We start from the raw sequence: 13,102 nt of genomic DNA, 5'->3' as shown, positions 1-13,102 counted from the left end.
TCAGGCAAGGAAACAGCTGGCGCAAAAGCCTGGAGGCAGGGATTTTTCTATCTCTTTGAGGACTATTCTGGAGTCACTGGAATGGGGTGAGTGGGGACGGGGATGGTAGTAGGAGGTGATTTCCAAGAGGTAGCAGGAGGTAGGGTGACCACATAATTTGTAATCCAAATGGGGCTAAGTGGTCACTGTTAAAATTATGCTGGGACAACAGATATAAACTAGGATTATCCCAGGCGTGCTGGGTTAGTAAGGATTTAGTCATTACTCTGAGTGACTTGGCTTTGGGCAGAGCTGCAACATGACCTGACTCGAGACCTCTGTTTTGATTACTCTGTTGAAAGGGACTCAAGGGCAGCAAGGCTGAAGCAGGGAGAGTAGCTGGGGGGGCCATCACAACACCCAAAGTGAGAGAGGATGGGGGCGCAGATCGGGGGCAATGGCAAAGGGGCCCTGAAAACTGGTCAAATTATGGATATAATTTGAAGGTAGAACCAACAGGATTTCTGACCCATACTAGGCTACGGGTGTGAGAGAAAGAGGAGTAAAAGATGGCACCAGCGGAAAATGGAAAGAGGAAAAGATTTGGAAGGAAGATCATGTTGCAGGTTAAGTTCACAGGAAGCAGAACCAGATGAAATGAGCATGCAGGAGGTTTGCTGGCCAGTGCTCTTGTGATCAATACCTGAGAGAGAAGCGGAACAAGAAGGATGTGGTGGAGGAAGTTGCTGGGTAGCCACTTGGTCCCAAGAAGGGACTTAACCAACCCCATGGGGCAACTCTGAAGTTGGGCAGGCCCTTCAGAGTTACTCCAATGGGGCAAGTCAGCCAGGTCTCATACTTGACCTTCTAACTGACTGTCGCTGAGTGGAGGCAGTTCTGGGAAGGGTTAGGCCTCAGGCAAGGTGGCTCTCCATGGAAATCAAGCTCTGGAGTGGGGTTGGGTTGTCAGTCACCAACACTCTCAGCAGCTGGGGAAAGGGTGCCTTGGTCCCAGAGAATCTGGGTAGTGACTATGGCATCCATTACAGATCAGGCGCTCAGTTTTGTACCCAGGAAGTTTGAGATGGCCCCTAGATAGTCAAGGGGGGATGCTAAGTGACTCTTGTCCCTTTTCTGCTGACTCCAAGGGCCAGCACAGCCTCTGAGTTCCTTCAAGGTGGCTTGCAACCCTTACTCTTTCCTAGCTCATGCTGAACTTCCAGAGCGGCATATTCCATAGAAATACAGTCCCAGACACATGGCTAACTTATTATTATTATTATTATTATTATTATTATTATTATTATTATTATCATCACTGAGCAAGTCTTGCTCTGTCATCCATGCTGAGTGCAGTGGGATGATCACAGCTCACTGCAACCTCAAACTCCTGGGCTCAAGGGATTCTCCCACCTCAGCCTCCCAAGTAGCTGAGACCACAGGCATGTGCCACCATGCCTAATTTTTTTTATCTTATTTTTTGTAGAAATGGGGGTCTTGCTATGTTGCCCAGGCTGGTTTTGAACTCCTGGACTCAAGGGATCCTCCAGCCTTGGTTTCCCAAAGTGCTAGGATTGCAGGTGTGAGCTACCATGCCCAGCCATACATATCTAACTTAAAGTGGTATCATATTCACACTTTAAAAGTTCAAAGAAATGGGTGAAATTTAATAATGTATTTTTTTGAAACAAGCGTTAAATGTTTGAACTGTTATATAAGCATTTTTTTCATTTTCTTTGAAAAAAAGATAAAATTAGGCAAAAATGCTTATGCTAAACAATAGGCTGGACACAATGGCTCACATCTGTAATCCCAGCACTTCGAGAGGCCAAGGCAGGTGGATTGCTTAGACCTAGGAGTTCAAGACCAGCCTGGGCAACATGGTGAAACTCTGTCTCTACAAAAAAATACAAAAATTAGTCAAATGTGGTGGCAGGCACCTGTAGGTAGTCCCAACTACTCAAGAGGCTGAGGTGCGAGGATTGCCTGAGCCCAGGAGATCAAGGCTGCAGTGAGCCGAGATCACGCCACTGCACTCCAGCCTGGGTGACAGAGCAAGCCCCTGTCTCAAAAAAAAAAAAAAAAAAAAAAGAAGCTACCATTTTCCAGTTATCTTTGAATGTTATCTTTTATGCTTTACTTTTCATTGTGAATCACTGTGAATATATACAAAGGTGAAAAGTGAAGCATATAGTACAATGAACCCTCAGTTACTTATCACTGAACTCTAACAATTATCAACTCACTGCCAAACTTAAAAAAAACTTTTGTCTTTAGATTTATTTATTTATTTATTTTCGAGATGGGGTCTCACTTTGTCACCCAGGCTAGAGTGCAGTGGTGTGATGTTGGCTCCCTGCAGCCTCCACCTCCCGGGCACAAGAGATCCTCTCACCTCAGCCTCCTGAGTAGCCGGGACCACCTTTATACTATCTACTGGTTAGCCCTGCAACATGATTTTAATAAAGTGTTACTTATTCTTGAACAATTTCTATGATGTCAGCAAAGAGATATCAGTAAGAGTGATTTGTAAAGCAGCTAGTCTTATAAGTCAAGAGTTAGGATCTTTGGTCCATTGCTCAATCCATTTCAGTATCTGATCTATATTATTTTCTAGCTCTTATGGTTTATTGCTTGGCAGCTGATGCACAATTTCTTCCTTGCAGGATGCTGTGACTTATTAATAAAGAACCTGAAAAATCTTACAATGAGTATTGTCTATTAGTTTCTTCTCAGTATGACCCCTTGCTTCAAGTCTTTCATACAGTACATTGGTATCTGTCCTCAGAACAAAAACTGTAATATATGAAGCCAGTGTTCAGGGAAGAAGTCACCAACATGGTAATAAACAATAACTCTACCCTTCTGTCATTTGGTTATCTAACTCATCAACTACTCTTATCTTCATCTAAAATGGGACAATCATACTCTTCATCATAGCCATCATACAACTGCTCTTCTTGAGCTAAATCACCCACATTAATGTTGTATTTCAGTCCTGATTTTTTTTTTTTTTTTTTTTTTTGAGACGGAGACTCACTCTGTCACCCAGGCCGGACTGCAGTGGTGCCAGGATGGCTCACTGCAACCTCTGCCTCCCAAGTTCAAGCAATTGTCCTGCCTCAGCCTCCTGAGTGGCTGGGACTACAGGCATGTGCCACCACACCTGGCAAATTTTTGTATTTTTAGTACAGATGGGGTTTCTCCATATTGACCAGGCTGGTCTTGAACTCCTGACCTCAAGTGATCTGCCTGCCTCAGCCTCCCAAAATGCTGGAATTATAGGCGTGAGCCACCACGCTCGGCCTCAGTCCTGATTTTGATGGTTTTTTGCCTAGTGTGTTTTTCCAATCTCTGGTTTACTGGTGAGCAAGATGTTTGGAAGCAACATGGTTCCTCGCTGTGATGGCTTTGAGTGCCTTGCTCACACACCCTAACCTACACACTACCCAAGCTTTTTCATCTATCTGTCCACCCACTCCCTCATCCCATTTTATTTTGTAACCAATTCCAGACATCGTATGATTACATCTGTAAGTATTTTAGTGTGGATCTGAACTTTTTTTTTTTTTTTTTTTTACTTATGCTTTTTTGGCTTTCTTTACTACTTCTGGTTTTTTGGTGAGATCAGAATTGCAAGTCAGGTCTCTAGGCTGAATGTTATGGCAAACTCTTATGTATTTAAACGGATGGCTTGTTAATGACAGGAGCAACCAGAGTTGCTATTAGCTCTTGATTTATGAAGCCACATGTTCAGCTTGTATGATGGATGTCATTAACATCAGGCGTGGCGGGCTCATTCATCTGTCTCTGCCCAGCGCTCTGCAGTCCTGAACGCGCTCAACAGATGGGAAATTTCATGGCCACAAATGGAATTGTTTATCCTCTCATTGTTCCCGTGTCAGCAATCAAACTAAATCCATTACCCACCAATAAAAAGATCAGCCTGCTGCCAGTTCAGCTGTGGAAGGGGCCAAAGCTATGTTGAAGGGATTTAGAGTTTTAGAAGGGATAAAAAAGTAATAAGAAGCCACATAAAAATTAAGATCCCAGAGAAGAGTTTGAGTCTTTCATTCTAAAGCTGAAGGCTTTAAGGGATTTAAAAAGAAAGGCCTAGTAATTCAATATTTTCTTTAACACAAAATATACTCTGGAGACCCCCGATTATAGATAGTGCATAGCGTTTATTGTGTGTTGATGGCTTTATTATCTCATTTCAAAAAATCACAAGCACTCAAACTAGGCTTTGAAGAAGGAGGAAATGTCAGATTTATAATGGAAAAGCTGCTGAGATGTTAATAGCGTTACTACTGGTAGGAAGATTTTCTTTTGTGTGGATAAATAGCTGTCTGTTCTTATAAAGTTGTTCCTCTTTGGTTTAGCTAGCGGGTTCTCTGTACACTGATTTGTAAAAGGAGGTTCCTCAGTTCTGTGGATCCCCCAGGCTGCCCTCCCAACATTCTCAATGGACTATGGACCGTAAATTTTTATTTATTTATTTATTTATTTATTTATTTGAGACAGGGTCTCGCTCTGTTACCCAGGCCGAAGAGTAGTGGCACAGTCATGGCTCACTGCAGCCTCAACCTCCCAGGCTTAAGCAATCCTCCCACCTTGGCTCCCCGAGTAACTGGGACTACAGACATGTGCTTAAATTTTTCTGTAGAGATGGGGTCTATGTTTCCCAGGCTGGTCTTGAACTCCTGGCCTCAAGGCATCCTCCTGCCTTGACCTCCCAAAGTACTGGGATTACAGGCTTGAGCCCCTGTGCCTGGCCTGACCATGACTTTTAAAAGTGGACCTTGGATGCTTTTTTCTTTTTGCCAGATTGGTTTTATATCAGGATGTAACAGGCAGGAGACCTTGGTGTCATCATTCATTGGTTATAGCTGAGTATCTGGGGCATGCAGGCTTCACATTTATTTACTCAAAAAAATTAGAGACTTTAGCCAATGAAAAATCAGGTTATTTGTAAGAAAAAGAAATAAGACTGGTTGTGTGGTTCTCTTTTTCATTCTATTCTGCAAATACTTAATGTACTGCTGTATATGGCAGCTATCATGCTAGATGATAAGGATCTGAGATGATTAAGACAGTCTCCCCCTCTTAATAGATTAGATGGGGAGATAGACAAAAACACAAATGCTTGTAAGATGTGTTTACAGCACAGAGTGGTAAGTGGAGGCCTGCAGAGGATGTTCTGAGAGCTCAGAGGAGACCCAAATTAGGGTTCCTTGACTTCCCTGGAGAGAAGGGTGGTGAAGAGGTGACAGGGCTAAGGAGTGAAGAATGGGCAGGAGTTTGCCATGAGGTTTGGAAGGTTATTTCAGGCACAGGTAAGAGCCTGAACAAAGCTATGGAGGCCTGAGATGGTTCCTGAGGGCGTGTGAAGCTGGGGAGACAGGAGGCTGAAAATGGAGGAAGAGGCTAAACTATGCTGGCCCTGCCTGTCTGATGGGGCCATGTACCTTCTCTTGAAGTCAATGAGAAGCCACTGAGGGATTTTTCAGTAAGGAAAAGCTGTAGTCAGACAATTCATCTTTTATCAAAACCCTCCTGGATGCAGGGTGGAGAATGGATTGCGGGAGGTTAAGAAATGGAAGCAGCGGGCTGGGCGCAGTGGCTCATGCCTGTAATCCTAGCACTTTGGGAGACCGAGGCGGGCGGATCACCTGAGGTTGGGAGTTCAAGACCAGCCTGATCAACATGGAGAAACCCCGTCTTTACTAAAAAAAATACAAAATTAGCCAGGTGTGGTGGCACATGCCTGTAATCCCAGCTACTAGGGAGGCTGAAGCAGGAGAATCACTTCAACCTGGGAGGCGGAGGAGGTTGCAGTGAGCCGGGATCGCGCCATTACACTCCAGCCTGGGCAACAAGAGTGAAACTCCGTCTCACAAAAAAAAAAAAAAAGAAAAAGGGAAGCAGTGAAAATGTTAGGAAGCCAATTGCAGTAATCCAGGTGAGAAGTGGAGGGCCTGAATCAAGGGGCATGCGAGTGTGTCTGTGTGTTTGGGGTGAAGAGGAAGGTGTGATAATAACTCATAAGGTTGTTGAAATGACAAGGTTGAAAAATATGTAAAGTGCTTAGAATATAACGTGTGTAATCTACTTGAATCAATGTTAACTCATATTTCTCTTTTTCCTCTTTGGGACTGTCTTAGTTAGCTTGGACTGCTATAACCCATAACCTGGGTTGCTTACTATCCATTTCTTACAGTTTTAGAAGTTGGGAATTCCAAAACCAAGCTCCCAGATGATTCAGTTCCTGGTGAAGGCGCTCTTCCCTGTTGGCAGGCAGCCAACTTCTTACTGTGTGTTCACATGGTAGAGATAGAGTGCTCTGGTCCCTTATCTCCATTGTAAGGGCACTAATCCCACCATGGGGGCCCCACCTTCATAACCTCATCTAAAACTAATCACCCCCCAAAGGCCCCACTTCCTAATACCATCACATTAAGGGTGGGGGCTTCAACATATGATTTTTTGGACGACACAGACATGCAGTTCATAGCAGGGACTGAGTAAATCCCAGTGGTAATAGCATAGCAGAATGGAAAAACAGGAAGAGGAGTAAATGGAGGCCTATGAGGAGCCACGAAAGAAGAAGGTCATAAGTGGGAAGGGAGAGCATCCCTCCACAACATCTCCTGGAGTCTCTGCCCTGTGGGAAGAAGGGGAGGTGAGCTTGGTGTTGGAGGTCTTGTGAAATGGTGGGAGTTTTGGAAACATTGAGATCACAGCTGCCCTGGGCAGCAGCTGTAGCTGAACTTGACTATTTCATGGAGCTGTGAGTGAACAGTTTGCTATTCTTTCTGGATGACCAGTTTATGCCATCTTTTCTCTTTTGATATTCCATGATATGGCAGTCTCTTTCTTTATATTTAAGAGTTTTTAGTCATTATTGCCTGGCACAGTTGTGCAAACTGATCAGGATAACTGGAGGCAGGTGGATGATTGGGTTTAAGGAACTCTTTCTACTTTCTGCTAGAAAGAATTATCTTTTACATAAGGTATGACAAACATTAGATCTGTCCAAGAAGCCAGCCATTCCACTTAGCCATTCAGTCAACAAATATTACTGAGTGCCTCTAATATTGGTAAGGCATTTTACCACCTGGGGTTGCTGCTTCTTCAGGAATCAAGCTATGAATATGATTGTTTCCCCTGATGGACTGTGTGCTCCTTAAGGGATGGAACTGAGTCTTATTCATCTTTGTAGCTGCAGAACCTGGCATAGGAGTTGACACTAGGTGGTTGTCAAGAGCAAGATCTTTGTCTAGGTCGAAATCACTTGCTACCACTTGCTAGTAGTGTGACCGTAGTCAAGTTATACAGCCTCTCTAAGGTTTGGTATAATCATTTGTAAAATATTAGGGATTAGGGCTTCAACTTATGAATTTTGGGAGGACACAAACATGCAGTCCATAACAGGGACTGAGCAAATCTCTATGGTAACAGCATAGCTATGTTTTGAGCATTAAATAACACAAACATGTAAAGCAGCTATAGTGCCTGGCACATAGGGGTTCAATCATATTATGAGTATTAGGTTTACAATAAATGTAATTGAACTGATGCCCTAGGACCTAGTCTGACAATGCTCCTTTGTATATAAATTTGGGCAAGACATTTTACCTCTTGCAGTCTCTGTTTTTAAAAAGTTTGTCTGTCAAACAGAAATACCTGCACGGGTACCTAACAGAATTATAATGAAAATGGAAAAGATTGCTCTGTTTCTTGATTACAAAAATAACCTAAATCCAGTAAATTATCTAAGCATAAATTTCAGAGAGTAAGAAAAGCTACCATGCTACTATAACACCTTTAAAAGATGACACAAATTCCTTAACTTGATAAAGAGAATCTATAAAAGACCTATAGCTAACATCATACTCAGTGTGAAAGTCTGAATATTTTCCCCCTAGGATAGGGGACAGGACAAGGATATCTGCTCTCACCACTCTTATTCAACACAGTAGTAGAATAGTATGCCAGGGCAAAAATGCCAGGAAAGGAAATAAAAGGCATATTTATTGGATATGAAGAAATAAAACTGTCCCTATTCACAGGTGGATAATTATAGAAAATCATAAGAAATCCACAATGAAACTTCTAGGATTAATAAGTAGTGCAACAAGTTTGCAGGATACAAGATCAACATATAAAAATCAATCACATTTCTGTATACTAACAATGAACACGTGAAAACCAAAATTCAAAGCACAATACCATTTACAATTGCTCCAAAGAAAATGAAATACTTAGATAGAAATGTAACAGAACATGTAGAGGATCTGTGTCCTGAAAATTTTTAAATGTTGATTAATTAAATCAAAGAAGACCTAAATAAATGCAGAGATATACTGGATTTCTGGATTGGAAGAATCAACATACTAAAAATGTCAGCTGTCACCAAATTATCAATAGGATTAATGCAGTTACTATAAAATCTCAGCAAGAATATTTTGTCAACATAGATAAGGTTATCCTAAAATTTATATTGAAATGTGCAGGACTAGAATAGCTACAACAGTTTTGAAAAAGAAGGATAGGCCAGGCTACCTGGGAGGCTGAGGCAGGAGAATCACTTGAACTCGGGAGGTGGAGGTTGCAATGAGCCAAGATCACGCCATTGCACTCCAGCCCAGGCAACAACAGTGAAACTCCGTCTCAAAAAAGAAAAAAAAAAAAAAAAAAGAAAAGAAAAAAAGGAAAAGAAGGGTAAAGGAGAGGAATCACTCTACCAATGTTAAGGATTACTATTTAGCTGTAGTAATCCAAACAGGGTGGTATTGGTGGAGACAGACACATGGAACACTGGAACGAAACAGGGAACCTAGAAGCAGACCCACACAAATATGCCCAACTGATTTTTGACAAAGGCATAAAAACAATTTAACAGAGGAAAGAGTATCTTTTCAACAAATGAACACATGATACTGGAGATAGCCTAGGTGTGCTCATGTGTGCATGCATACACACACACACCCCTAAGTCTCACACCTTATACAAAAATTAACTCAAAGTAGATCACAGACTTACATGTGAAACTAAAATTTTTAGGAAAACACTCGGGAGAAAACCTTAGAGATTTATGGGTAGGCAGAGTTCTTTGACTTGACATCAAAAGCATGATGAATAAAAAGGAAAAGGTGATAAACTGAACTTCATCAAATTAAGAACCTTTCGTCTGTGAAAGACCCTGTAAGAGAATAAAAAGACAAGCCACAGACTGGGAGAAAAGATTCGCAAACCACATATCTAAGAAAAAACTTGTATTTAGAATATATAAAGCATCATCAAAATTCGACAGTAAAAAAACAAAACAAAACAATCCAATTAGAAGATAGGCAAAAGACATGAACAGACATTTCAACAAAAAGGAGATACAGATAGCAAATCAGCATGTGAAAAGATGTTCAGCATCACATGCCATTAGAGAAATACAAATTAAAACCACAATGAAGCCGAGCGCAGTGGCTCCTGCCTGTAATCCCAGCACTTTCAGGGGCTGAGGCGGGGGGATCCCTTGAGGCCAGGAGTTTGTGACCAGCCTGGCCAACATGGTGAAACTCTGTCTCTACTAAAAATGCAAAAATTAACTGGGCGTAGAGGCAACACGCCTGTAATTTCAGCTACTGGGGAGGCTGAGGCAGGAGAATCACTTGAACCCGGGAGGCAGAGGTTGTGGTGAGCCAAGATCGTGTCATTGCACTCCAGCCTGGGAGACAGAGTGAAACCCTGTCCAAAAAAAAAAAAAAAAAAAAAACCGCGCACACACACACACACACACACACACACACACACACTGAGAGCTCACTACACACCTACCAGCAACACTAAAATAAAATAAAATAAAATATAGTGGTTTGTTTGACAAACATTCTTTTCTTTTCTCATATGCAATACATGGTATGAAGTTCACCCTGGTCCCAGGTAAATGTTGCCAAAGCCATCATGGGACCTATGTGCACAGTCGCAAAGGTTTGAGGGGTTTCTGATTAGAGAAGCAACTTAGACCCTTGGAAGGGATCTTGGTGGGTGTAGTTCCTTGGTCTCACTCACCTCCCTTGCAGTGCAGCAAATCATTTCACTCACAGGCCTGAGTGGTTTTAGAACATCCTTGTAGAAAATAATATGTTACTCCCTTGGGTCTTTTTTCTTGGCCAGCAAAACTGAAAACCATGAAAGTAATAACACAGACCTACAGGCTTAGGGGGCCATAGAGAGCTCTAGAAGAAAAAAAAAGTAAGTAAAAAAGAGATTTGGGGTCTTAAAGTTTCACTGAAGAGGCAAGGATATAACACCAAATTTTCCTAAGTTTATCTGAAAATTGTAATCCCTGTGAACTGTTAAGCTGTACTGACATTAAAAAAAAAACCACTATTGACTTGCAGGTTGGCACAAATAGTCTTGTCTGGTCCATACTTGCAAATGAACTTTGTTTCATTTCTTGTTGCTTTGCACTAGTATTTATTTTGAAGAGAAGATTGAATGAGAGGGGAAGCAATATTTAAGGCAATTCTGAGTTATATGTAACTTGACACTGTGAACCAAGAGTCATAAAAATGTCTACATCAGGCCAGGTGTGGTGACTCATGCCTGTAATTCCAGCACTTTGGGAGGCCAAGGTGGGAGGATCACTTGAGGCCAGGAGTTTGAGATCAGCTTGGGCAACACAGCGAGACCCCATCTCTACAAAAAAATTTTAAAAATTAGTCAGGTGTGATGGTGCTTGCATATACTCCCAGCTGCTGGGGAGGCTGAGGCACAGGAGAATCTCTTGAGCCCATGAGTTTGAGGTTACAGTGAGCTATGATCATGTACTGCACTTCATTGTGGGTGACAGAATGAGACCTTATCTCTTAAAAAAAGAAAAAGAAAAAGAAAAAGGAAAAAAAATCTATATTGTAATGTTAAAATTGACTTTAGGGGAACCTAACCTACCAAATTAATTTAGAATGTGAAAGATGCCATATAAACATTATTCATCTATTCATTGCTAAGTTATTGGTAGGAATAAAAATTTGGAAGCAATTTGATGACCTATAATAAGAATAAATTATTAAATTCTTATTTAATAAACTATTGCATACATTTGCATATGATTATGAAGATTATGCAACAACATAGAAAATCCTTAAAATGTCATGTGTTAAGAGATTACACCACCCAAACGGAAAAGATGGAAAGGAAATATATCAAATGTTAACAGCTGTGTTTGGGTAATAGGATGATTAGTTGTTTTTTTCTTCCTTTTCTCTCATGATTATTTTAATCAGTTTCCAATTTTATAAATTGGAAAATCGATTTAAAACACCCAACTGAAAAAGACAAAAACTTAAAGCCAGAAAGAATGAAGTGGGGTTACTTTGAAGTTAGCTGTTGTGCGCATAGCTTCATGAGGCATTTCAGAGGGGACGAAATCTCAAAACAGTTATTGCAATTTGTTAGGCGATTGCATTTATTCTGAGAGTGATTGGAGTGGTTGAAAAACGGTAGAATAATAGCACGAGAAACTAGACCCTCCCACCCCCAGCTGCCAGTAATTCAACCTAGGGCTTTAAGAACCAATTTCTGTCCATTCAAAGTGCGCTTGGCCCTGGAGACTGCCTCCCCCAGGCCATTGTGATGGTGATGGCCTGGTCCCCTCAACAGCTCCCGGAGGACCAGGCACTTACTGGCAGAGCCCGGGCAGCTGTCTGGCGTGGTGTTGCGGGTCGTCGGAGACTCGCAGCCTGTGCAACGATGACCTGGAGGTGAACAGTCCCCTTTCTCATACCTACTCCCCAGAGGCAACAGCCCCCTCATTAGGGTACAGTTTCTAATCCAAACAACCATTAATCTTTCTCAGGGTTAAAAGGCCAGGAAAGCAATTTTTGCGCGTTCGCGCTATTTTGATACTGTACTTGTTTGTATTTTACAAGAGCAGACTTACTTCACTGACCACTTGAAAACACCCCACAGCTGTGTCCACAGCTACTCGAACAATGCCATAGAGAGGGACAGGAGTGCAAAACGAGCCAGCTATTTATTGTGGCACTCAACAATAAATAGAAACATGACCTATTTGGAACAAATCAGTATTCTGTATCAAAAAATAAATTAGGGATATGCATGTATTTTAAGTGAAAATGCCACCGTTATTATGATAGTTCTATGAACATAGTATTTTCCAAACTCTTGAATACCATTCTATTAAATGTCCTTGCCTTGGTAGGTATTTTAATCCACATAAACGGAGCTGTGACTCTCAAGAATTTTTCTTAAAGGACATCTATAGAAAAATAGGATACAGAATCAGAAAAAATACACTTAATTATTGTCTCTGAAACATGAAATGTTTGATTTACAGAAATGGGCCTAATCTAGCTTATCCTCTTTTAATAGCTAGTAAGTCACAAAACTCACCTTTTCCATAATCTCTAATTGTAAGGGCCAGAATGATGGGTATCCAGATAAAAACACCAAGTCTTCCTAAATCTGTTTCTTCATGCTTGACCTTTAAATTCTTCCTCTACAGAGTCATCATCAATATGAATACCAAACACTCCTCTTGGCGAGTCACATTCAGACGTCTGGCTACTGTTAGCAAAGGCATTGAACATTTGAGAGAGATGGGGGGAGAATGCATATTTGTATCTCAAATTATTTTACATCGAATTTTCCCAATTCAAAAATCTCACATTAAGGACCAGGTAATACATAAAACCTAGTCATAGCATTTTCTTTCTTTCTTTTCTTTTTTTTTTTTTTTTGAGACAGAGTTTTGCTCTGTTGCCTAGGATAGAGTGCAGTGATGTGGTCTCAGCTCACTGCAACCTCCACCCTCCAGGTTCAAGTGATTCTCATGCCTCAGCCTCCTGAGTAGCTAGGACTACAGGTATGCACCACTACGCCCAGCTAATTTTTGTATTTTTTGTAGATATGGTGTTTCACCATGCCATGTTGCCCAGGCTGGTCTCAAAACTCCTGGACTCAAGCAATCCTCCTGCCTCAGCCTCCACTGTGCCCGGCCTCATAGCATTTTCAAGCTGGAAGAGGCCTTAGTTGAATGAACTAAGACTCAGACAAAACTGAAACAAAATCCAGGGCCCTTGAACCCTAGCCTAATGCTCTT

The 13,102-nt window shown here is 41.6% G+C and overlaps 1 pseudogene; it reads right to left on the bottom strand.

Annotated features, from left to right (window-relative positions):
* Positions 1–1,261: 1,261 nt before the first annotated feature.
* LOC134730876 (adenylate kinase isoenzyme 6-like) lies at positions 1,262–4,877 on the bottom strand (annotated as a pseudogene).
* Between the last annotated feature and the right edge of the window lie 8,225 nt (positions 4,878–13,102).

This window comes from Pan paniscus, chromosome 7 (assembly GCF_029289425.2).
Source record: "Pan paniscus chromosome 7, NHGRI_mPanPan1-v2.0_pri, whole genome shotgun sequence".
NCBI classification, from domain to species: Eukaryota; Metazoa; Chordata; class Mammalia; order Primates; family Hominidae; genus Pan; species Pan paniscus.
This window is presented reverse-complemented; position numbering and strand designations above follow the sequence as displayed.